This window comes from Bombina bombina, chromosome 1, assembly GCF_027579735.1.
Source record: "Bombina bombina isolate aBomBom1 chromosome 1, aBomBom1.pri, whole genome shotgun sequence".
Lineage (NCBI taxonomy): Eukaryota > Metazoa > Chordata > Amphibia > Anura > Bombinatoridae > Bombina > Bombina bombina.
The window spans coordinates 708,548,885-708,576,189 of record NC_069499.1 but is presented as its reverse complement, the minus strand read 5'-3'; positions in this window follow the sequence as shown (position 1 = coordinate 708,576,189).

Sequence of the window (27,305 nt, the reverse complement as noted above, 5' to 3'; positions counted from 1 at the left end):
TATCCCCTCACTACAGCCCCTATCCCCTCACAACAACAACCTCTATACCTAATACAGTCCATATCCCCCACTACAGCCCCTATCCCCCAACTACAGCCCCTATCCCATCACTACAGCCCCTATCCCCTCACTACAGTCCCTATACCCCCAATACAGCCCCTATCCCCTCACTACAGGCCCTATCCCCTCAAAACAGCTCCTATCCAATCACAGCCATCAGAAGCCCTGAGTGACAGCTGATCCCAGTGCATACTGGGATCAGCTGTCACTGGACAATTACTGGTTGTAAAAGTAATAGCAACAGATCAGGTAGTGAGAATGACTACATGCCATAATCACTACCTGATCTGAATAGCAAGCCAATGTTAAATTATTTTGGCTTGCTAATTCCCCTGCTCTCTGTCACATAACATTACAAAAAAAAGTATTGGTATAGGCAAGTACCTAAAAAAAGTATCGGTACTCGTACTCGGTCATTAAAAAATTGTATTGGTGCACCTCTAGTTCATAGGTAACTGTCTGTTTATCTAACTAAGGGAGAATATGGATGCTTGAAATTGCAATATGGATTCCTTTGGGATATATTTAATAACCAGACTATATAATCATTGAGAGATCTTCCACCCAGAGTTTTATTTTGTGCTGTCTACTAAATAACACTTGGTGCACATGGCCTATGTGCTCACAATTTGTACTTTATGATAATGGTTAATGTGTTTGCAGCTTGTATACTGTGTGTATGGTGGATGTGTTTAGTTTAATCATGGTATGCACCTGATAAATGTATATTGCTGAGAATTATGCACCTTATTTGCACCAGATTGTGCTGTCAGCTAGATTACAAGTTGTGCGTTATGACTCAAATTGTAGCGTTACCCACTACAGCCCCTATCTCCTCACTACAGCCCCTATCTCACCACTACAGCCCCTATCCCCTCACTAGGGCTCTTCCTGTTCACAGGGTGAGGCTCACCTTGGATAACATGAGCAATGCCGAGGTTTTTGACAAGTATCGGCTCAATAGATAGCAGCTATAGAACCTGTACGATGTACTAAGACCTTATCTGGAGCTACGCAGATGTATGCGCACTGCTATTCCTGTCATGTCCAAGATGCTTTGCTGCATACATGTCCTGGCATCTGGAAGCTTTCAATCCGCAGAGGATTACTTGTCCGGTATGTCTCAAGGCATGCCATGAAAATTTGTAGGCTTTTCATAGGTTTTCCTCAAAATGAGGATGATTTGGAGACACCTCAAGAAGGAATTCTATCAATTAGCTGAAATGCCAAATGTTTTGGGAGCAATAGATTGCACCCATATTGCTCTATGAGCTCCAGCAGAAGAGGGTCCTTTCCGAAATCGCAAACACTTTAATAATTTTAACGTGTAGTTAATTTGCGACGCACAGATGTGAATTATGAACATGTTTGCAAATTTCGGGGGTGCCATTCACGACGCCCGTATCCTCAGACAGTCCTCACTCTGGCAACAATTTGAGGACAGACAGTTTCCCCATGGGTGGCTCATTGGTGAGTACTTGTGCACAGCATGGTTAAAAAGTTATACTATTGCCACTGTAATGTTCACAAACAGTTGTGTTTGTGTAATGTGCAAAATGTGCAGATATAGAATTATGTTTAACCATTTAATTGTCTTCCAGCAAATGTCTAGGTTTATATAAACAGATATGTAGCAGGTCATAGCTAAAATGTGCAGATATATAATGAGGTTTAACCATTTACTTGTCTCTTTCAGCAAATGTCTAGGTTAATATAAACAGATATGTAGCAAGTCATAGCTAAAAGGTGCAGATATAGAATGAGGTTTAACCATTTACTTGTCTCTTTCAGCAAATGTCTAGGTTTATATAAACAGGTATGTAGCAGGTCATACCTAACATGTGCGACTATAGAATGAGATTTAACCATTTACTTGTCTCTTTCAGCAAATGTCTAGGTTTATATAAACAGATATGTAGCAGGGATAGCTAAAATGTGCAGATATAGAATGTTGTTTAACCATTTACTTGTTTCTTTCAGCAAATGTCTAGATTTATATAAACAGATATGTAGCAGGTCATAGCCTTGACAATACTTTTAAAGTGACGGTGTAGCTCTTTAAACCTAACTGACGTAGATGACAGTTTAGCAGTTTGCTGATTTTACAGAGTCTTTTAAAGTCACTAGCAGAGCAATTAAAGTTTATTACATATAGAAATTTTAGTTAGGTTATATAAACGTTTAACCCTCATTTTAATTTTATGGAGTTTATGCGATTTTTGTATACACATATGCTTTGTATAATTTTCTTTCTTTAAATGTATTTTTTCATCTTATTATTTATTATATATTTATAATATTGACATTTCTTAATGTTAATTATTTATAGGTGATTCGGGTTACATGAGACAGAATTGGCTCATTATGCCTCTACGTAACCCCACCGATGAGGTACAGCAGGGATAGCTAAAATGTGCAGATATAGAATGTTGTTTAACCATTTACTTGTTTCTTTCAGCAAATGTCTAGATTTATATAAACAGATATGTAGCAGGTCATAGCCTTGACAATACTTTTAAAGTGACGGTGTAGCTCTTTAAACCTAACTGACGTAGATGACAGTTTAGCAGTTTGCTGATTTTACAGAGTCTTTTAAAGTCACTAGCAGAGCAATTAAAGTTTATTACATATAGAAATTTTAGTTAGGTTATATAAACGTTTAACCCTCATTTTAATTTTATGGAGTTTATGCGATTTTTGTATACACATATGCTTTGTATAATTTTCTTTCTTTAAATGTATTTTTTCATCTTATTATTTATTATATATTTATAATATTGACATTTCTTAATGTTAATTATTTATAGGTGATTCGGGTTACATGAGACAGAATTGGCTCATTATGCCTCTACGTAACCCCACCGATGAGGTACAGGAGCGTTACAATCGGGCACACAAGGTGCTGTAGTTGAATGATTGTTTGGGCTCCTCAAAATGAGCTTTTGATATCTGGATAGGTCTGGAGGAGCCCTCCAATACAGCCCTAGGAAGGTGGCAAATATCATTATAGCCTGCAGCGTGCTTTATAACATAGCTCAACAGGCAGGGATGCTTCAGGACATCCAGGTGCCCCTAGCCCTCCAAAGAGATGAGGAGGACAACAAAGTCGTAGAGGGGCCATTCCAGGACGAGGGGGTCAATGTGAGAGACAACATCATTAACAACCACTTCAGAAGGTAAATACTATGTTATATAGGAGCATTGCGAAAATGTGACACTTTTAGTAAAATGAAAGTATCATGCGAACATGTTAGGATTGTTCAAGAAATTACTATATCAAAATCTAATATATATTTTAAAATCATAGGTAAATTATACATCATATGTCTCTGGCATTGGCTTCTGTGATGAATTTGCCACGTGATTTTTTAAGACAACATCAGATGGTAAGTATACACAATGTATGGACAAAGATGGGGGGGGGGTGGATTTGGGCCACTGATCCATCATATAGCACACAATTAGTTTACATGTATTATTCATTTAAGACATTATTAGATTTTAGATAGTCCAAAAGGGATGAATGCCACAGATAGCAGATAAAGGGATACTCTGAAGCACATCAAATTGACAAAGTCATACATTGGAGGTTCAGTATGCACAATGTATGTGACTCAGGTTCACACTTGATTGTTATAACATAACACACAAGAGGCTACATACGCTTATTAAGCTATTGCTAAGAAACATTTAGGAAATAGTTAGTGTAAGGGGGAGGGATGCAGGACTATGCACCACTTTATTAGATATTTGATTTACACTTTATTTTCGATAAGGAAGATATACTTCATCTACAGACTGAAAGTGAAGAATACCAATGTGATCATGTCTGTGGCATTGTCTTTCAACTTTGCTGACTTCTACAACATTTAAAGACACCTTTACATGGTAAGTGTACACAATGTCTAAAACAAGACTGGGGGAGGCAGGATACATCCTATGGGAAACACTTATGTTTCCTCTCATTTATTTTAGATGGTATTTCACAATCCTCTATTTTGAAAGTGATGAATGTGACACATAATGCAGATAAACTGATATTTGGACTCAAATAAACTTTTAAAGATCATACATCAGGCTAGTTTGCACAATACACGCTATTGAGAAAAAACATCGGATGAATAATGGTGGAATTATTGATAAATAAATTGAATGTGTCTAACAATTAGTTTTCGGGGAAAGAAAGGTATATATGTGTATATGAGCGCTTACAGCTATAGGGTTAAATTTTATGTGAGAATCTTTGTCTAAAATATATATATAAGAATATATATATAAAAAATATCTAACAAACAGAAAGTTAAATACAATATATTTTATAGTGCAAAAAACATATGCCAAATTTTATTTATTACAAACACATATGACCGGTCATGTGAAAAAATCACTTAAAATTGCCTTACTAAGGCTAACATTTTAAAAGAATAGGCAATCTAAAAAGGAGTTTAAAAAGTACAACGTGTATAACGTCCGTTCATATAACTTTTTCCACAATATTTATGGTATTTTGTATACCAGGCTGTTCAATAGCAGTTAAAAGGCCAAACAAACAAGTTTCTGACTGCTGGTTCAAATACCATATAAAGAACTGCTAAAGTCCTGGTAGTAGTTTGTTGTAACCACAGTGTTATTAGATATTTTAATACCGGACTGATGAATAACAATTATTGCAAAGCGGACTGATTATATCTTGTTGGTGATTAATATTATAATGTACAAGATATCTGGAATTTTGTTATGCTGTTGCGTATCAATTGCAGTATTATGGCATTGCCCTTAAAAGGGCATTTATCTCTTTTGCATTGCCCTTAAAAGCCCAAACCCTAATCTTAAAAAAAAAAACACCCCAAAAAAACCACAAAAAAAAACCTAACACTAACCCAAGAAGATCTTCTCACGGTTTCTGAAGTCTGGACATCCAGGCGGCGAGGTCTTCATCCATCCGGGGGCATCTTCTATCTTCATCCCGGTGGCGCAAAGCCATCCTGGAAGCTGATGCCATCCTGCATGGAGCGTCCTCTTCATACGGTCGCCACCGTACACTGAAGTTGAATGCAAGGTAGCCATTTAAAAATGTCATCCCTTGCATTCCTATTGGCTGATTTGATTCTTCAAATACAAATCAGCCAATAGCATGAGAGCTTCTGAAATCCTATTGGCTGTTCAAAACAGCCCAATAGGATGAGAGCTACTGAAATCCTATTGGTTGTTCAAATCAGCAAATAGGATTTCAGTAGCTCTCATCCTATTGGCTGTTTTGAACAGCCAATAGGATTTCAGTAGCTCTCATGCTATTGGCTGTTTTGAACAGCCAATAAGATTCAGAAGCTCTCATCCTATTGGCTGATTTGAATTTGAAGAATCAAATCAGCCAATAGGAATGCAAGGGAAGCCATTTTGAAACGGCTACCTTGCATTCAACTTCAGTATACGGCGGCAACCGTATGAAGATGTCACGGGTCAGTGAGCTAAAGATACGTCAAATATTGCTGTGGATCTACAGCTGCGGATCAGATGTAATGTTTCACTCAACACTTAATTAACATATGACAATGTTAACCATAATGGGGCTCAGAGTGAGTTAATAAACTTTAAGTCTATATGGAGACTTGAGGAAAAAGATAGGAGTAACTTAATATGTTAAGTATCCATCAGGAAACAAATATTTACAAAGTAATTCTTTCTGAGATGATTTGTGGCAAAGTATCAGTTCATATGTATCACAATACAATCAATGAAGCAGTTCCTCTGTGCCCAATTAATGAGTGAGGTGAGGGCCAAACGTTTAATGTCACCAATAGATGTTACACAACTCTGTTAGCTGTAGCGAGTGACTCGCAGGTTACCTGTTGAGTCGGCTGAGAGCGGAGAACTCGAGCGGCACTCGAGACAACAGCTGTTAGGCGGTGAGTGACAGCTTTGCTGAAACAGGTTGCGGTCGGCGTCTGACGTCACAGGACTGAAGTCCGAGGAGGAATTAAACTCACAAATCTTCCGGTAAGGATGCAAAGGCACACAGAGGTTTGAAGTATAATCCAGGCTTGATATTAGAAGTAGAGATGTAACTGAAATGAATGCCGTTACCAAAGTAGTGAAAGCAGAACACCGTAATACGGTGTCAGTTCCCTTCGAATGAAGTTTAAACTATTTTCCAGTAAGTTAGCTTGGAATAAGCAGGAGCTCAGTTTGTAGCAAAGTTACCTAGGGGTAAAACTCAATTACTAAGCACCTGGCTGACGTCAGGGGAAAGCTTAAATAGGCTAGGAGGAACTAAAAGGTAAAGGTGGTATTGGTAATTGTATGACACTAAACATAAGGTGGTATAGTGAGTTCTGACAGATTGCCCCCTTCACTCAAGCCGTCCCACGGCTTGTAAACGAGGTCTGTGAGGATTCCTTGAATGGAAGCGAGACACCAATCTGGGAGCGTTCACAAGATTATGGGGTTCCCATGTGTCTTCGTCTGAGGAGTACCCCTTCCAACTGACAAGGTATTGTAGATCACCTTTGTATAAACGCGAATCCAAAATATCCTTCACTTCATAAACGTTAGGGTCTAAAGACTGAGCTTCAGGAGGTAGTAGTTGAGTACCAGTGTTTTCAGCAGGTTTCAATAAGGAGACGTGGAATGTAGGATGGATGGCAAGAGTGGCAGGAAGTTGTAGAGTAACAGCATTTTGGTTGATGATACGTATAATACGAAATGGTCCTATAAAGAGGCTTGCTAGTTTCTTGCTTGGGGTCTGCAGTTTTAGATTTTTTGTAGATAGCCAGACCCAGTCTCCGATTGAATACGGTGGAGATGGCCTTCTTCTGAGGTCATAGTACTTCTTTTGTGTCTCCTGAGCAGTTTGTAGATTCCTTTGTAAGAGTTGCCAGTTTTCAGTAAGTCTATCAGTTAGATCCTCCACATTTGGGTTTAGAGAGGATTCCTTTGTTGAGAGACTAATCTTTGGGTGGTATGCATAATTCGCGAAGAATGGTGACATCTTACTGGACGAACTAAGAGAGTTGTTATACGCGAATTCTGCAGTTGAAAGGAAATTCTTCCAGTCTGTTTGGTGGTAGGCACAGTAGCAGCGCAGATACTGCTCGAGCCACTGGTTTAAGCGCTCTGTTTGGCCATTAGTCTGGGGGTGATAAGCGGTGGTATAACGGTGTTCAATTTGTAACTTGTTGCAGAGGTTCTTCCAGAAACGAGAGGTGAATTGAGTTCCCCTGTCAGTAGTAAGGATTTCTGGTATCCCGTGTAGTTTAATAATGTTGTCGATAAATAGTTGTTCGGTTTCAGCTGAGGTTGGCAATTTGTGGTGCGGTATAAAATGGGTCATCTTGGTAAATAAGTCGATAACTACCATTAAGGTGTTCATTCCAGCTGAAGTAGGTAATTCAACGATAAAATCTAGACCTAGATGAGTCCAGGGTCTTTGTGGAACTTGTATGGGCATCAGTAGTCCATAAGGAGGACGTCTCTCCGATTTTGAGGTGATACATCTAGTGCAACTTTGTACATAGTTACGAACATCCACTGCCATATGTGGCCACCAATAAGTCCTTGATATGAGGTTTAGAGTTCTTTGAATACCAGGGTGTCCAGAAAGAGGGGAATTATGATGTTCCTTCATCAGATTTTGTCTTAATTGCTCAGGTATATATAATTTATCTGATTTGTAATATAAACCATCATTCCCTAGTGTTATTTCTTTAGGTAAATCTTGTTCAGCATGTAGGGCTTTTTGATAAACGGACTCAGAAGATGATGTGATACCTAGGAACTTCTCGTGGGGTATCATTACTGTAGGGTTATCTTCCGTAGTTGGTTTAGGGTCTCTTCGGGAGAGAGCATCCGCCTTTCCATTACGGGTAGCTGGTCTGTAAATGATCTAAAAATGAAATCTGCTAAAGTAAAGACTCCACCTCACTTGTCTAGCAGAGAGGGTCTTATTTCTCTGGAGGTATTCCAAATTTTTGTGGTCGGTGTAGACTATAACAGGTAAGAGTGTACCCTCTAGAAGATGCCTCCAGTATTCAAAAGCTCTTTTAATGGAAAGTAACTCCTTTTCCCCGATCGGGTAATTCCTTTCAGGAGGCGACATAATTTTCGAATAGAAGGCTATAGGGTGCAGAGGTTGGGTTAAACTTTCTCTTTGGGACAAGACAGCACCTAAGGCGTAGTCTGAGGAGTCCACTTCAAGATAATACTGTAAAGCAGGATTAGGGTGACGCAATATTGGAGCTGTTGTGAAGGAGTGTTTTAAGAAATCAAATGCTTCATTGGCCTTTGAGTTCCACCGATAGGTAGTTGTACTGCCCGTAAGGATGGTGAGAGGTTTAACGATAGAGGAATAATTTTTGATAAATTTTCGATAGTAATTGCTGAACCCTAAGAAGCGTTGGAGATCCTTTCGGGTTTGTGGAATAGGCCAATCTTTTACTGCTTCAACCTTGTCTTGTTGCATCTCGATGCCTTCAGAGGAGATGTTGTAACCAAGGAAAGATATCTTTTGAGTGTGGAATAAGCATTTCTCAGCCTTTGCATAAAGTCGATGGACCTGTAATCTTGAAAGCACCCAGCTGACATGCTTAATATGATCTTGTAGGTTTTGGGAGTAGATAAGGATGTCGTCCAGATATACTACGACACAGATGTCTAACAGGTCTCTGAAGACATCGTTGATGTAGTGTTGAAAGGTAGCTGGTGCATTGGTAAGGCCAAATGGCATAACTAGGTACTCATACAGACCGTATCGAGTCCTAAAAGCAGTCAACCACTCATCTCCCTCTCTTATGCGTATGAGGTTGTAGGCCCCCCTGAGATCTAATTTGGTGAAAATCTTAGCTTTGTGAAGGCGTTCTATGAGCTCGGGTATTAATGGGAGAGGATACCTATTCTTAACAGTGATCTTGTTAAGGTCTCTGTAGTCTATGATCGGACGTAATGATTGATCTTTGTTTTTGACAAAAAACATTCCTGCACCAGCAGGAGATACCGAGGGTCTGATGAATCCCTTCTTAAGGTTCTCGTCTAAATAGGCTTTTAAATGTTCAAGCTCGGGTTGACTCAACGGGTATAAGTGACCATAGGGTATAGTTGCACCAGGTTTAAGGTCTATGGGGCAGTCATAACTGCGGTGCGGTGGCAAGTTTTCTGCCTCACGTCTGCTAAATACTTCTATATATTGGGTATACTCCTTAGGAATGATAGGCAACTCCTCAGCTACCTGTATTACATGTGTGGGAGATGTACAGGTACTCTTACAATATGGGGAGTCTAAAGTGAGTTTTAATGTCTTCCAGACTATAGTGGGTTCATGCAAGCGAATCCACTGTATGCCTAAAACCACAGGAAAAAGAGGAGACGGCAAAACATCAAAACGAATGTATTCATGATGATTGTCTTGTGTGGTAACCAATAAAGGAATTGTATGATGTGTTATTGGACCGCTAGATATGTATGTGCCATCAACCACACGAATAGAGACAGGAGTGGTTTTTCTTTCAAGTGCTATTTTATTTATTTTCACAATGGTAGAATCTATATAATTCCCGTGGGCCCCGGTGTCAACAATAGCCTCAGTGGTGAGGCGTCTACGTTCCCACTGCAAAGAGAGAGAGATGATACAGTAAATAGGGTTATTCTGCTTTGAAGTAGAAATATTAGTCATAATGCACTTACTTTTCTTATTCTTTTGTAGCAGTGGACATTCCTTTACTGAATGGGAAGGGTTAGCACAGTATAGGCAGAGTGCTAGAGTTTTGCGTCTCTGCTTTTCTTCTAGCGACAGAGGACCTCTTAGAACTCCAATCTCCATGGGCTCTTGAGTGGAACTACTGGTAGCCCCATGGGGTATGGGAGGTGTAGGTCTCCGGTTGATAACTTCAGAACCGTGTCTTTCACTTCTCCTTTCCCTGAGACGTCTGTCTATTTGTATGGACAGCCTCATCAGACCTTCCAAAGTCTCTGGTAAAACCACTCTAGCCAACTCATCCTTAATGGAATCAGAGAGACACAGCCTGAATTGGTTTCTAAGAGCTATTTGGTTCCATTGGGAGTCTGTAGAGAACTGCTTAAATTCAGTGATATACACCTCAACTGGTTTAGAACCTTGTTGTAAAGCTCTCATCTTAGTTTCAGCGGTAATTTGTGAATTAGTATCCAAGTACAATTCATCCATGGCAGTAAGGAAATCCGGTAGGGAAGTGAGAATAGGATTGTGTGTTTCATAAAACGAGTCTGCCCAGATCCTAGGTTCTCCACGCAGAAAAGATATCATTGTCAAAACTTTCAGATGATCACTAGGATAAGTTTTAGGTTTGAGTGTGAAAAGCAACATGCATGCATTCTTAAATTGACGATATAGGCGTCTGTCGCCTGAGAAGAAATCAGGAGATGCTATCTGGGGTTCAGGTTGGCTCACCGGAGGTGGTGTTGTAACCTGAACAGTGTCTCTGATAACCTTTCTCAAAGTTTCATTCTCCACTTGTAAGGCACTCATGGCCTGTCCTAGTTGATCCACCTTTTGCAAGAGATTGTAAACAATTTGCGGCAGATCCGCTGGATCCATTATTAAGGCTTAGTAATTCTGTCACGGGTCAGTGAGCTAAAGATATGTCAAATATTGCTGTGGATCTATAGCTGCGGATCAGATGTAATGTTTCACTCAGCACTTAATTAACATATGACAATGTTAACCATAATGGGGCTCAGAGTGAGTTAATAAACTTTAAGTCTATATGGAGACTTGAGGAAAAAGATAGGAGTAACTTAATATGTTAAGTATCCATCAGGAAACAAATATTTACAAAGTAATTCTTTCTGAGATGATTTGTGGCAAAGTATCAGTTCATATGTATCACAATACAATCAATGAAGCAGTTCCTCTGTGCCCAATTAATGAGTGAGGTGAGGGCCAAACGTTTAAAGTCACCAATAGATGTTACACAACTCTGTTAGCTGTAGCGAGTGACTCGCAGGTTACCTGTTGAGTCGGCTGAGAGCGGAGAACTCAAGCGGCACTCGAGACAACAGCTGTTAGGCGGTGAGTGACAGCTTTGCTGAAACAGGTTGCGGTCGGCGTCTGACGTCACAGGACTGAAGTCCGAGGAGGAATTAAACTCACAAATCTTCCGGTAAGGATGCAAAGGCACACAGAGGTTTGAAGTATAATCCAGGCTTGATATTAGAAGTAGAGATGTAACTGAAATGAATGCCGTTACCAAAGTAGTGAAAGCAGAACACCGTAATACGGTGTCAGTTCCCTTCGAATGAAGTTTAAACTATTTTCCAGTAAGTTAGCTTGGAATAAGCAGGAGCTCAGTTTGTAGCAAAGTTACCTAGGGGTAAAACTCAATTACTAAGCACCTGGCTGACGTCAGGGGAAAGCTTAAATAGGCTAGGAGGAACTAAAAGGTAAAGGTGGTATTGGTAATTGTATGACACTAAACATAAGGTGGTATAGTGAGTTCTGACAGAAGAGGACACTTCGCGCAGGATGGCATCGGCTTCCAGGATGGCTCTGCTCCGCACCACCGGGATGAAGATAGAAGACGCCCCCGGGATGGATGAAGACCTTGCTGCCTGGATGAAGACTTCTTGCCGCCTGGATGTCTGGACTTCAGAAACAGTGAGTAGAACTTCTGGGGTTAGTGTTCGTTTATTTTTTATTTTTTGGAGTGTTTTTTTTAAGATTAGGGTTTGGGCTTGGAAAAAGAGCTAAATGCCCTTTTAAGGGCAATGCCCATACAAATGCCCCTTTAGGGGCAATGGGTAGATTAGGTTTTTTTTTTTAGAGTTAGGTTTTTTTTATTTTGGGGGGGTTGGTTGGGTGGTGGGTTTTACTGTTGGGGGAACTTTGTATTTTTTTATAGGTAAAAGAGCTGATTTCATTAGGGCAATGCAAAGGCCCTTTTAAGGGATATTGGTAGTTTATTGTAGGCTGGGAGTATTTTTATTTTGGGGGGCTATTAGATTAGGTGTAATTGTTTTTATTTTTGATCATTTCGTTTTTTTTTGTAATCTTAGTGTTTTTTATTTTTCATGATTTTAGTGTTTATTATTTTTGGCAAACAAGTGGCTAGATTACGAGTTGTGCGTTAAGCTGAAAAAGCAGCGTTAACAGGTGCTTTTTCACTACCGCTGCTATTACGAGTCTTGCAGGTTTAGGGGCACAGCACACTTCTTTGGACTGACCGCAAAACGACTTAGGTAAACTTCGTAAACCCTTTTTTTCTATGGGACTTCCATAGCGCTGGTATTACGAGTCTGTCCTGGGAGGCCAAAAAGCGAGCAAGACAAGATCCGTAACACATTCTAAAGTCAGTAGTTATGAGTTTTACACTACAACGCTGTAGCATAAAACTCATAACTAAAGTGCTAAAAAGTACACTAACACCCATAAACTTCCTATTAACCCCTAAACCGAGGCCCTCACACATCGCAAACACTATAATAAATTTTTTAACCCCTAATCTGCCGTTCCGGGCATCGCCGCCACTAGAATAAACATATTAACCCCTAAACCGCCGCACTCCTGCCTTGTCAACACTAGTTAAATATTATTAACCCCAAATCTGCCGCCCCTAACATCGCCGCCACCTGCATTATACTTATTAACCCCTAATCTGCCACACCCAACGTCGCTGCCACTATATTAAATGTATTAACCCTTAAATCTGTCTAACCCAAACCCTAACTCTAACACCCCCTAACTTAAATATAATTTAAATAAATCTAAATAAAATTACTATAATTAACTAAACTAAATTATTCCGATTTAAAACGAAATACTTACCTATAAAATAAACCCTAAGCTAGCTACAATATAACTAATAGTTACATTGTAGCTAGCTTAGGGTTTTTTTTATTTTACAGGCAAGTTTGTATTTATTTTAACTAGGTAGAATAGTTATTAAATAGTTATTAACTATTTAATAACTACCTAGCTATAAAAAATACAAATTTACCTGTAAAATAAAACCTAACCTAAGTTACACTAACACCTAACACTACACTATAATTAAATTCCCTAAATTAAATACAATTAAATAAATTAAATTAAATTAAATTAGCTAAATTACAAAAAACAAACAAACACTAAATTACAGAAAATAAAAAACAAATTACAGATCTTTAAACTAATTACACCTAATCTAATAGCCCTATCAAAATAAAAAAAAGCCCCCCCCCAAAATAAAAAAACCCTAGCCTAAACTAAACTAAAACTTAAAAGGGCCTTTGCGGAGCATTGCCCCAAAGTAATCAGCTCTTTTACCTGAAAAAAAAAATACAAACAACCCCCCAACAGTAAAACCCACCACCCACACAACCAACCCCCCAAATAAAATGCTAACTAAAAAAACCTACGCTCCCCATTGCCCTGAAAAGGGCATTTGGATGGGCATTGCCCTTAAAAGGGCATTTAGCTCTATTGCAGGCCCAAAGCCCTAACCTAAAAAATAAACCCACCCAATACACCCTTAAAAAAATCCTAACACTAACCCCCGAAGATTCACTTACCGGGAGAAGTCTTCATCCAAGCGCAAGATGTCTTCAACGAAGCCGGCAGAAGTGGTCCTCCAGACAGGCAGAAGTGGTCCTCCAGGGGGATTTTTTTATTTTGATAGGGCTATTAGATTAGGTGTAATTAGTTTAAAGATCTGTAATTTGTTTTTTATTTTCTGTAATTTAGTGTTTTTTTGTTATAATTTAGCTAATTTAATTTATTTAATTGTATTTAATTTAGGGAATTTATTTAATTATAGTGTAGTGTTAGGTGTTATTGTAACTTAGGTTAGATTTTATTTTACAGGTAAATTTGTATTTATTTTAGCTAGGTAGTTATTAAATAGTTAATAACTATTTAATAACTATTCTACCTAGTTAAAATAAATACAAACTTGCCTGTAAAATAAAAAAACCCTAAGATAGCTACAATGTAACTGTTATATTGTAGCTAGCTTAGGGCTTATTTTACAGGTAAGTATTTAGTTTTAAATTGGAATAATTTAGTTAATTATAGTAATTTTATTTAGATTTATTATAATTATATTTAAGTTAGGGGGTGTTAGGGTTAGGGTTAGACTTAGGTTTAGGGGTTAATTAATTTAATATAGTGGCGGCGACGTTGGGGGCGGCAGATTAGGGGTTAATAAGTGTAGGTAGGTTGCGGCGACATTGGGGGCGGCAGATTAGGGGTTAATAATTATAATGTAGGTGTCGGCGATGTTGGGGGCAGCAGATTAGGGGTTAATAAGTATAATGTAGGTGGCGGCGATGTCGGGGGTGGCAGATTAGGGGTTAATAAGTGTAAGATTAGGGGTGTTTAGACTCGGGGTTCATGTTAGGGTGTTAGGTGTAAACATAAAATGTGTTTCCCCATAGTAATCAATGGGGCTGCGTTACTGAGTTTTATGCTGCTTTTTGGCAGGTGTTAGACTTTTTCTCAGCCGGCACTCCCCATTGATGTCTATGGGGGAATCGTGCACGAGCACGTACGACCAGCTCACCGCTGACTTAAGCAGCGCTGGTATTGGAGTGCGGTATGGAGCTCTACGCTCACTTCTTGACTTTTAACGCTGGGTTTGCAAAAACCTGTAATACCAGCACTGCAGGTAAGTGAGCGGTGAGCAAAAAATGCTCGTTAGCACCTCATAGCTCCTAACGCAAAACTCGTAATCTGGCCGTTAGATTTTTTTAAATTTTTCGTAGGATTTGTGTTTTTTTAGTTGTAATTTAGATTTTTTTTTTTTTTTTTCGTAGTGTTAGTTTTTTTTAAATTTGCAATGGCAAAATGTGTTGATAGTGATTTTAAACCTTCTAACTTTGAAACACACAGAGGATTACAAAGGTTTGAAAAAGGACTACTTTTCTAATTAACTCTGCGCAGAGTAAGGATCCATTAGAACCGAATTGAGATAATCCTCCGTGGATTGGTCACAGAGAGTCCCCTGGTACAAACAAGGTGATGGACAAGGAAGTGTGGTGACAAAACTAGGAACCATACAGGGCTTTGCAGACACCTGTGCCTCGGCTCGTACGTACGGCTAACATTCACCTAGATTATGAGTTTTGCTTTCATGTTTTAATGCGGAAAAATGGCAATTTTATCGTTAAATCAGCAACGCAGCCATTACAAGTCTTGTCGGTATAGCTGTACCGCAAGCCTTTTAGCCTGTAATGCAACGTCAGTCCCGCACTCATAAAAATTGCGTTTTTTATGGGACTTCCATAGCGCTGCCATTACGAGTTTTGCGGTGTGGCTAAAAAACCATCTGAGAGCAGTAGTTACGAGTTTTACACAACAAAACTGTTACATAAAACTCATAACTAAACTGTTACAAAGTACACTAACACCCATTGACTGATTTGAACAGTCAATAGAATTTCAGAAGCTCTCATTCTATTGGCTATTTTGAACAGCCAATAGGATTTCAGTAGCTCTCATCCTATTGGCTGATTTGAAATTCCAAAATCAAATCGGCCAATAGGAATGCAAGGGACGCCATTTTGAAAGTGTTCCCTTGCATTGAAGATTCAGTATACAGCAGCGACCGTATGAAGAGGATGCTCCGCACCGCTGGGATGAAGATAGAAGGTGCCGCCGAGATGAAGATTGAAGACGCTGCCAGGATCAAGAGTAGATGATGCCGTCTGGATGAAGATGGAGCCGCCGGGATGAAGATTCTTCAAGCGGGACTTCAGCAACTGTGAGTACCTAAAGTGGGGTTAGTGTTAGTTTTTTTTAAGGTTTTTTTGACTCTTGGGAAGGGAGTCCTTCAGGGATTGAGGATGAGCACTACTAGCCAGTAACAAGTCATTCCTATCATTCCTACCTTTTTTTGTACAAATCCACCTTAATCCTTCCATTTTCCTTAATCACTAAGGTATCCAAAAAAGCCAAGCTCTCCTCACTATGAACCAAAGTGAATTTAATTTTAAATGTAGCAGCATTTAGTGATCCTACAAATTGCATCAGGCTTCAAAATGTCACCCCAACATATGCTGAACACATCATCAATATAGCTTGTATGAATAGATCATTGTTGTATACCAGTTTCTCTTCATACATGTTCATAAAAATGTTGGCATATGTTGGGGTGACATTGGAGCCCATTGCCGTACCCTGTCTATGCAAGTAAAATTGATCCTGGAATAAAAAATAATTGCACCGTAGTATAATGTCTAGTAATTGAAATAAAAATTATCTTTCATCTCCAATGTATAAATTGGAATCAGTAATTATCTTTTTTACAACTCCCACACCCCCATCATGACTGACGGAGGTGTAGAGGCTGGAAACATCCATACTAAATAAAATGCATTTATTTAAAGAGACAGAAATATTTTCCAATTTATTCAAAACATCCACAGTATCTTTGATATATAATTGGGACTCCAACACAAACCTCCTAAGTAAACGGTCCAAATAAACTGAGACATTCGAGAACACACAGTCCACACCTGCTACAATTTGGCGACCTGGTGGTTCTGACAGGTTTTTATGTACTTTGGGTAATGTGTATATGACCGGTGTTCTCGGATGTCTGTTTATCAAAAAATCTGTTCCCTCTAATCCAATAATGCCTTTCTTAATTGCCACATCAATAAAAGCAGAAATCTCCTTTTGAACATCAAACACAGGATTATATGTAATGGGCTGGTATACCTCTCTATCTGACAATTGGCAAATAATTTCAGAGATGTAACAACTTTTACTTTGAATTATTGTAGCTCCGCCCTTATCAGCTGATTTAATTACTATCTGATCATTTTTCTTATTTTTTTTAACAAACTATCTCTTTCTTCTCTAGAGAAGTTGAATACTTTCTGTTTATACTTAACATTGATGCCACTGTTTTTCTTTCGGAGTTTGTTAATATCAGAATGCACCAAGGACATAAATGTATCCACACTCTTATGATAATATTGCGGATTAAACTTTTTCTTTATTTTCAATTGCAAATTTTTTAGTTTTAACAAACCCCCAACATTAGGTGCATCAGTTAAACAATCACCTGGTAAAGTGGTACTCATTATTTTTCAGTGAGAAAAAAAGACTTTAATTTGATGTTTCTAAAAAAGCGATACAATTCCTGATCAAGCTGAAAGAGATCACTATTATTTTGAGGGCAGAATGATAGTCCTTTGCCTAAAACACAAAGTTAATTTTTCATCAAAGTCTAATCAGAAATATTAATCACTAAGTAATTTTTTATCTCTGGTTCTGATGTTTTTACTGCACCCCCTCTATTACGGTCACCTATTTCTTGCGACGAGTCATACTGCCCCCCTGGCATGTTCTGCACGTTGTTGTTCCTCCATCTGTATCTGTGCTTCCTCCCTCTGCGGCGATGTCGTTTTCCGCTACTCCGTCTGAGTCTCCCGTTGAATCACTGGAAGTATTCTGTGAAGCATTCTCCTTCCTTGGCTTACGCTGTCTCCACCATCTTGGACCAGAAGTACCGCCTCCTGACCTATTCTGAGGGTCATACTTCCAGTGATACACCCGACCGGTAGAATAATCCTCCTCATCACGGAGGAATTTTGAAAGTTTACGCTCTTCTAGCACCTTACACAGCTCCGCCACCTGAGAATTGACAGTTGCCAAAAGCTTATCCGTTTCATCCACTGTAAGTGTCGACCTTAACTCAGACTCAAACCGATTGACCTCAGATCATTGTAGATCAAGGTCCTTTTGTAAACCGTCAACGGTGAGTACAATTAGGTCAAATGAGCACTTATTTAATATCAGCTCAAACGTTTTACAATATTCAGCATTGTCAAGCATCAATGTCAGTCTTGCACTCATCCTTAGCCCCCATGGGATTCTCCTTACCCGTTAATATTCAGCTAATGTTGTAGAGTATAATTGAAAGGCAACCTGTTTTTTAGGGCTTTTTCATATTTGTTGCTGGCTTTGTCCACAGGCAATACTTTAAGGAAGTCTCTTGACCCCAAGTCCAGTGTGGTAATCAGTGAAGACTCCAAATCTGTGTATGTAATTGTATTTGTGCTCAAATCTGCATCATTAGCAGTCTCCATCCTCACAGTGGTGCACGGACAAATGCAGCAAAGTAAATAATCCAAAATACAAGGAAAGTCCAGCACAGTGTATGATATGGGTGCAATCTGTAACGGGGCACTGCACAAACCCTGTGACAATATCCAAAAGTTCAAAGCAAAACAGCAGCACTCCACAGGGTAAATATTTACCAATTCTTTATTGCAGCATAAGCACAACAGAAGCAGCGACGTTTTGGACTACATATCCTTAATCATGCTATACATACATCATTTCCTCTCCACCTTATATACCCTTTAAGACACACCCACTTGTACATAATTAACCCTCTACAATCCACAAATTCTAGTTTCTACCAAAGGATATAGAGTATCCTAAAGACTTAAAATATAATATATACACAGTAGTATCCTAATTCTTTTTTTTTTATTCTTTTTTATTTTTGCCTTAGTAAGGCAATTTTAAGTGATTTTTTCACATGACCGGTCATATGTCTTTGTAATAAATACATTTTGGCATATGTTTTTTGCACTATAAAATATATTGTATTTAACTTTCTGTTTGTAATATATTTTATTTATAAATATTTTTTTATATATATTTTTCACACAAAGATTCTCACATAAGATTTAACCCTATAGCTGTTAGCGCTCATATACACATATGTACATTTCTTTCCCTGATTCTATTCCTGCTGTGGAAGCGGGATTGTATATGTGCAAGGGTTCTTTTTACCAGTGCAACATTTAACTATATCTTTTCCATTAACAATTAGTTTTCACAATGTACTATTTTATTAATATTTATTTCATATACATTCCCCCTACTTTGTGCTATAGAGGACTGATCATACAGATAAACGGATAAATTTAATCTGAAATAATTTCATAGGTGACATTTACGTATTTTAGTTTTTGAAGGGACATGAAATATTACATTCAATTATGTCCCTCATACTATTGAATAATTAATGAATATTTGCCCAAAATAGGATATTAGACAGTCATTTGTCTAATTTTAAATGTTAATATTTAAGTCAACTGTTGATTAGCCAATTTATTGTTATTAATATCAAATTATTTATATATAAATATCCAGTCTGAACCTGACTTTAATATCAGAACAAACACTAAAGCATATTTGTATTCCTTTTTTTCTGACAGATTTTCAAGTTTGCTGAATTCACAAAAGAATTATTATTATTATTGTTAGTGTATTTTATTTTTAAAATAAATATCTTTACATACTATATATTTTTTTTTACTTATTTAGATACATCTTTTAAAATTACAATTATATATAGTTACTAATTGCTTTGAAGAAAACCTGGTTTGCCTCTGACTTTGTAGAATCTTGCTGTATGTACACAGAGGGACCGGGTGGTTGACCCCAGGAGGACAGATTCACATCTTGGATTGTTTGGTGCTATTTTAAAGAAATTCAATTTTTAACTTTTTTTAACTTAAAGAAAACACACTCATTAGTAGAACAGTAAAACACCCCCCCCCCCCCCACACACACACACACAGTCCCCAAATAAAGTCCAATATATGGTAAAAAAAAGAAAAATATAGACTGGAGAAACTCAAGTAGAGGATAACAATGATTCTTTATTCCATGGTAAGTTAGAACAAACAGGATACATAGGCGAGTGTGTTCACTATTGTTAGGGTACTTTATAGGTTTATAATGTGTATTCTACTATCAGCCTAGCTACGGTAGTTAAGATTCCTATAGTTAGTATTGGTATATGGTACACCTTACAGTATGATTTGTCATACCGTTACTACCATATACTGTATTCTACTAAGTTCTTTTCATTGTTTTATTACAGTAGCTCTCTTATTAATGCCTCAATAAAAAACTACCGGTTATTAAACAGATACAAAAAGAAGGAAGAATCACTTAAAACCAGTCTTTTTGTATCCTGCTTTTTTACGTACCATGGAATAAAGAATACTGGTACTTTTTATCTCCTACTTTAAGTTGCCTATCTTTTTTTCTTTTTTTATATGGGACTTTATTTGGCTGTCTCCCTTTCCCCGTTACCTCCTAGCTCAGATGGAGTTGGCTGCCTAAGGAAACACCTGAGAAATACATTTGGTTTGACCGAGGGGAGTGGAGGCGTGGTCATACGAGCTCCCCTGTCAATCATTTGAGAAACTCTGTTGATTTTACAGAGGCGAGTGGAGGCGTGGTCATACGCTCTACCCTATCAATCATTTGAGAAACTCTGTTGATTTCACGGAGGCGAGTGGAGGCGTGGTCATACGCGCTACACTGTCAATCCGCATTGATGTTAAACCACGATCGCTGTGAGTTGTGATCCACGCTTCTCTGATTACCGGTACTGTACTGCAGTGATTTTTAACCTTTTTTTTGCCGTGGCACACTTTTTTACATTAAAAAATCATGTGGCACACCACCATCCCAAAATTAAAAAAAAATCACACATTGTAGCCTAATACAGCATATATATATACACATACACACAAACACACACATACTGTATGTATTGTGCTGTTATGCCATGCCTCCTACAAACTACCCCTGCACTGGGAGTAAAAAACAAGCAAAGTTTAAAAAATATGTCACACTGTTGTCAGTCTGCCGTGGCACACCTGAGGATCTCTCACGGCACACTAGTGTGCCACGGCACACTGGTTGAAAAACACTGCTGTACTGTATATCGCTGGCGAACTTTACATTTTGCTATTAACCCACTCCTTCCCTCACACAGTATACAGGTATTTTTATATTGTTTAATCGCTACATCCCGAGTATAGGCCGCACCCCTAGTTTCAAGACTTGAATTAGGGGGAAAAAGTGCGGCCTATACTGTAATAATGTAACAAAGTTCCAATTCCACTTTCTAAAATATAGTTTGTAGCTGATTTTGTTACTAAGTTTGGATGCTGTAACAACCTTAGTAAAGCACAAATGTCAGCAAGTTTATCAAGTAGTTGATAATACTATTAAATGGTTAAACAGTATTTTGTGAGGAAGCAATATGACAGGCAACAGGGTTAAAAGGAATGCTCAGAACTGAGTAAGCTATACAATCTATTGGCACTTATGGAACAATTTTACATTTGGTGCAGTTCCCAGTAACACAGATTTCCTACAATATCCGTTGATAGAAGTTAGATTTAAGATGCTGACAATTTATATACACAGTCCAAGATAAATGATATTAAGGTTGCACAAAAGCAGGTATTCAAAGTAGCAACTTTGAGGTTAATACTGTTATACTTGCGGTTTCCACAGGCTCTGATGTGTGGAAGTTTCTCAGGTAAGTGTGTAGCTGCAGACTGTGTTCCAGTAATGACACAGGTGAATTCAGCTCAGAGCTAATGAGGCTGACAGGCTAAGCAGGAGAGGATGAGACTGCTTAGCACAGACGAAAAATCCAGTGAATGCTAGGTTAAAGGGCCACTGTAAGTAAATATTTTCTATGCCTGTTACTAACTAACTACCCCAAATACGCTTTTTATCAATAGCATTTCATTAACATATCTCTACCGTATATCAGAAATCTTGTCTGCAAATTTAATTGTTTTCCAAACCCACTCCGTGGGTATCCTTTGCTCTGTACCAATCCGTTTACAATACCTAGGTTTCAAAATGGCGCTTTAAACACAAAGTTATTGGTTTAAGTATTTTGAACATGCAGTGCTGAAAATAGTGGGCAGGATAACGTGACATCATCGGCGAATAAAAGATATAACTTTTAGAACGTTATGAAACTTCGTTTTGGAGAAAATATAGGTCAGTAGGTTTTAATTAATGTTTATTAACTTTAATATGTTAGTTGTTTAGCTTAAAAATTATAACAAAGTAATCCTTTAAGATAGAGTTTAGTAATGTTAGCAAATGTGGATTGAATAAATCTGAGAATAGTTTTTAAAACACTGAAGTTAGGCTTGGAGAGGAGTTAAACTTAGAGACTAGCTACTAGATAGAACAAAATATTCAAGCACAGGTTGTAGGTAAAGCGGATGTTAAGTAGACTTTGGAATGTGAAAAGGGGGTGGTAACCTGCTTAAAGCTACAGTACCATTACATATACTCGGGACAATACGGTATATATATATATATATATATATATATATATATACACACACAACACATAGAAAACCTGGCACTCACCAGCAGATTCACAGTAATATTTAAAAGCAAAACTGGGGGAAGTCAGTTATATCTGGCACCAAAGGATCAAGCCCAGGACCATGACAAGGTCTCCCCCTTCCTAGGACCCTAAACCAGCACCCACACAATGCATACTTCCAAACAAACCAACTGGGAACCTCCCAGGGTGGCACAGGCTTTTGTAACCTCCCCTATGTAAATACAAAACACAGGAATGGACCACGCTCACAGACTGGACTGGGTACACATCTTAAGCCACAGCAAACTCCACAGCCCTGAACACTGACAGACAGCTGCACAGTTCCCAACAAGCCAGGCAGTTATTCCCAGAGCAGCTTGGGTGACAGGCCCACAGAGAAGCATTACAAACATTATCAACACAACACACAGAAAACCTGGCACTCACCAGCAGATTTACAGTAATGTTTAAAAGCAAAACTGGGGGAAGTCAGTTACATTTGGCGCAAAAGGATCAAGCCCAGGACCACGACAAGGTCTCCCCCTTCCTGGGACCCTAAACCAGCACCCACACAATGCATACTTCCAAACAAACCAATTGGGGACCTCCCAGGGTGACACAGGCTTTTGTAACCTCCCCTATGTAAATACAAAACACAGGAATGGACTGCACTCATAGACTGGACTGGGGACAGTTAAATTAAAGGGACACTCAATCAAAATTAAACTTTCATTATTCAGATAGAATATGCCATTTTAAACAATTTTCCAATTTACTTCCGTTAACAAAATGTGCACAGTCTTTTTATATTTAAACTTTTTGAGTCACCAGCTCCTACTGAGCATGTGCAAGAATAAGTGTGTATGCGTTTGTGAATGGCTGAAGGCTGTCACATGGTACGTGTATGCATTTGTGATTGGCCGATGGCTGTCACATGGTACAGGGGGAGTGGAAATAGACATAACTTTTAAAATTGTCAGAAAAAAAAATCTACTACTCATTTGAAGTTCAGACTAAGTGCTATTGCATTGTCTTGTTATCTTGCATTTGTTGATTATGCAAATCTACTGTGTTGACTGGTCCTTTAATATCTGTACATATTATTTTATGTTGTCTACATAATAACTTTTGTTGCGTCACTTTTAAGAAATGCGTAAAGTGAACTTGCAGATTACAATGACAGTCTATCTTAATTTTCTATTCTCATTCTAATATCATTCAGGTTTGTAGAAAATTGTAAGATATTTTAAAAATAAATATAGCTTAGTTATGTTATTTCAAGATAACATAGGTAGATTAAATGATCTTTAAAGAAAACATTATAGCTAAGATTGTTTTCACATTTATACAAAGCTAGTTTTTGTATGCCATATTGATGAGAGTGTTCACTCTAGTGGAGTCATTTAAAGGGACAGTTAAAGGTACACTGAACCCAATTTTTTGATTCAGATAGAGCATGCAATTTTAAGCAACTTTCTAATTTACTCCTATTATCAATTTTTCTTTGTTCTCTTGTTATCTTTATTTGAAAAAGAAGACATCTAAGCTATTTTTTGGTTCAGACACTGGCCAGCACTTGTTTATTGGTAGATGAATTTATCTACAAATCAGCAAGAACAATCCAGGTTGTTCACCAAAAATGGGCCGGTATCTAAACTTACATTCTTGCATTTTAAATAAAGATACCAAGAGAATAAAGAAATTTGATAATAGGAGTAAATTAGAAAGTTGCTTAAAATTGCATGATCTATCTGAATCACAAAATAAAAAAATTGGGTTAAGTGTCCCTATAACTCATATTTTTCTCAAATTGAATTTGTTCACAATTATCCACTTTACCTGCAGGAGTGTATTAAATTGTTTACAAGTATTTCCATTTTCCTTATTTTTGCATTTTGAATAGTTGATTTAGCCTCTGGTATCTCCACCTATTCAGAAAATCTTTGGCCTTAAGGCCAAGCTGTGTAAACACAGCCATCATTAGAAATTACACTACCAGTGGGGTGGTATAGAAGAGATAAGGTAATAAAATGTTAATTTTTAAGTATTGGTGATTGGTTTACAGACAGATATAAGATAAAGAAGCATGTATATGTACACAATGTGATAAAGTAATGAGATCAGTTTATACTGTATCTACAAACTAAAAGCATTTTATTTGGTTGTGGCTTCAAAACACAAACGTCTAGATTACGAGTTTTGTATTAAGCTGAAAAAGCAGTGTTAACAGGTCCTAACGCTGCATTTTTACTACCGCTGCTATTACGAGTCTTGCAGGTTTAGGGGCACCGCACACTTGTTTGGCCTTACCACAAACCGACTTACGTAAACTTTGTAAACCCTTTTTTCTATGGGACTTCCATAGCGCCGGTATTACGAGTCTGTCGTGGGAGGCCAAAAAGTGAGCGGTACAGCCTATACCGACAAGATTCCTAACGCATTTTAAAGTCAGCAGTTATGAGTTTTACACTACAACACTGTAGCATAAAACTCATAACTAAAGTGCTAAAAAAGTACACTAACACCCATAAACTACCTATTAACCCCTAAACTGAGGCCCTCCCGCATCACAAACACTATAATAACATTTTTAACCCCTAATCTGCCGCTCCGGACATCGCCGCCACTATAATAAACATATTAACCCCTAAACCGCTGCACTCCCACCTTGCAAACACTAGTTAAATAATAAATAAATAAATAATATTAACCCCTAATCTTCCGCCCCTAACATCGCCGCCGCCTACATTATATTTATTAACCCCTAATCTGCCGCCCCCAACGTCGCCGCCACAATATTAAATTTATTAACCCCTAAACCTTACTACTTACCTATAAAATAAACCCTAAGATAGCTACAATATAACTAGTTACATTGTATCTAGCTTAGGGCTTATTTTTATTTTACAGGCAAGTTTGTATTTATTTTAACTAGGTAGAATAGTTATTAAATAGTTATTAACTATTTAATAACTACTGAGCTAAAATAAATACAAATTGACCTGTAAAATAAAACCTAACCTATGTTACAATAACACCTAACACTACACTACAATTAAATAAATTAACTAAATTAAATACAATTAAACAAATTAAATTAAATTAGCTAAATCACAACCCCCCCCCCCACTAAATGACAGAAAATAAAAAACAAATTACAGATCTTTAAACTAATTACATCTAATCTAATAGCCCTATCAAAATAAAAAAACACGCCCCCAACAGTAAACCCCCACCCACACAACCAACCTCCCAAATAAAATACTAACTAAAAAAACCTAAGCTCCCCATTGCCCTGAAAAGGGCATTTGGATGGACATTGCCCTTAAAAGGGCATTTAGCTCTATTGCAGGCCCAAAGCCCTAACCTAAAAAAATAAACCCACCCAATACACCCTTAAAAAACCTAACATTAACCCCCGAAGATTCACTTACCGGTAGAAGTCTTAATCAAAGCAGCAAGATGTCCTCAACGAAGCCGGCAGAAGTGGTCCTCCAGACGGGCAGAAGTGGTCTTCCAGACAAGCAGAAGTCTTCATCCAGATGGCATCTTCTATCTTCAGCCTTCCGGCACAGAGCGGGTCCATCTTCAAGACATCCGACGCGGAGCATCCTCTTCTTCCGACGGACTAACGACGAATGAAGGTACCTTTAAATGACGTCATCCAAGATGACATCCCTTAGATTCCGATTGGCTGATAGAATTCTATCAGCCAATCGGAATTAAGGTAGAAAAAATCCTATTGGCTGATTGGATCAGTCAATAGGATTGAGCTCGTATTCCATTGGCTGATTGGAACAGAATTCTATCAGCCAATCGGAATCTAAGGGACGCCATCTTGGATGACATCATTTAAAGGTACCTTCATTTGTCGTTAGTCCGTCGGAAGAAGAGGATGCTCCGCGTCAGATGTCTTGAAGATGGACCCGCTCTGCGCCGGAAGGATGAAGATAGAAGATGCTGTCTGGATGAAGACTTCTGCTCATCTGGAGGACCGCTTCTGCCCATCTGGAGGACCACTTCTGCCGGCTTCGTTGAGGACATCTTGCCGCTTGGATGCCGATAAGTGAATCTTCAGAGGTTAGTGTTAGGATTTTTTTAAGGGTGTATTGGTGGGTTTATTTTTTAGGTTAGGGCTTTGGGCCTGCAATAGAGCTAAATGCCCTGGGCTTTTTTATTTTGATAGGGCTATTAGATTAGGTGTAATTAGTTTAAATATCTTGTAATTTGCTTTTTATTTTCTGTAATTTAGTGTTTGTTTTTTTGTGATTTAGCTAATTTAATTAAATGTATTTAATTGTATTTAATTTAGTTAATTTATTTAATTGTAGTGTAGTGTTAGGTGTTATTGTAACTTAGGTTAGGTTTTATTTTACAGGTGAATTTTTATTAATTTTAGCTAGATAGTTAGTAAAAAGTTATTAAATAGTCTACCTAGTTAAAATAAATACAAACTTGCCTGTAAAATAAAAATAAACCCTAAGATAGCTACAATGTAACTATTAGTTATATTGTAGCTAGCTTAGGGTTTATTTTATAGGTAAGTATTTAGTTTTAAATAGGAATAATGTAGTTAATGATAGTAATTTTATTTAGATTTATTTAAATTATATTTAAGTTAGGGGGTGTTAGGGTTAGGGTTAGACTTAGATTTAGGGGTTAATACATTTTAATATAGTGGCGGTGACATTGGGGATGGCAGATTAGGGGTTAATAAATACAATGTAGGTGTCTGCAATGTTGGGGGCAGCAGATTAGGGGTTAATAAGTATAATGTAGGTGGCGACGGTGTCCGGAGCGGCAGATTAGGGGTTAATAAGTATAATTTAGGTGTCGGCGATGTTGGGGGCGGCAGATTAGGGGTTAATAAGTGTAAAATTAAGGGTGTTGAGACTCAGGGTTCATGTTAGGGTGTTAGGTGTAAACATAAAATGTGTTTCCCCATGGGAATCAATGGGGCTGCGTTACTGAGTTTTAAGCTGCTTTTTGGCAGGTGTTAGACTTTTTCTCAGCCGGCTCTCCCCATTGATGTCTATGGGGAAATCATGCACAAGCACGTACGACTAGCTCACCGCTGAATTAAGCAGAGCTGGTTCGATCAGCCAATAGGATGAAAGC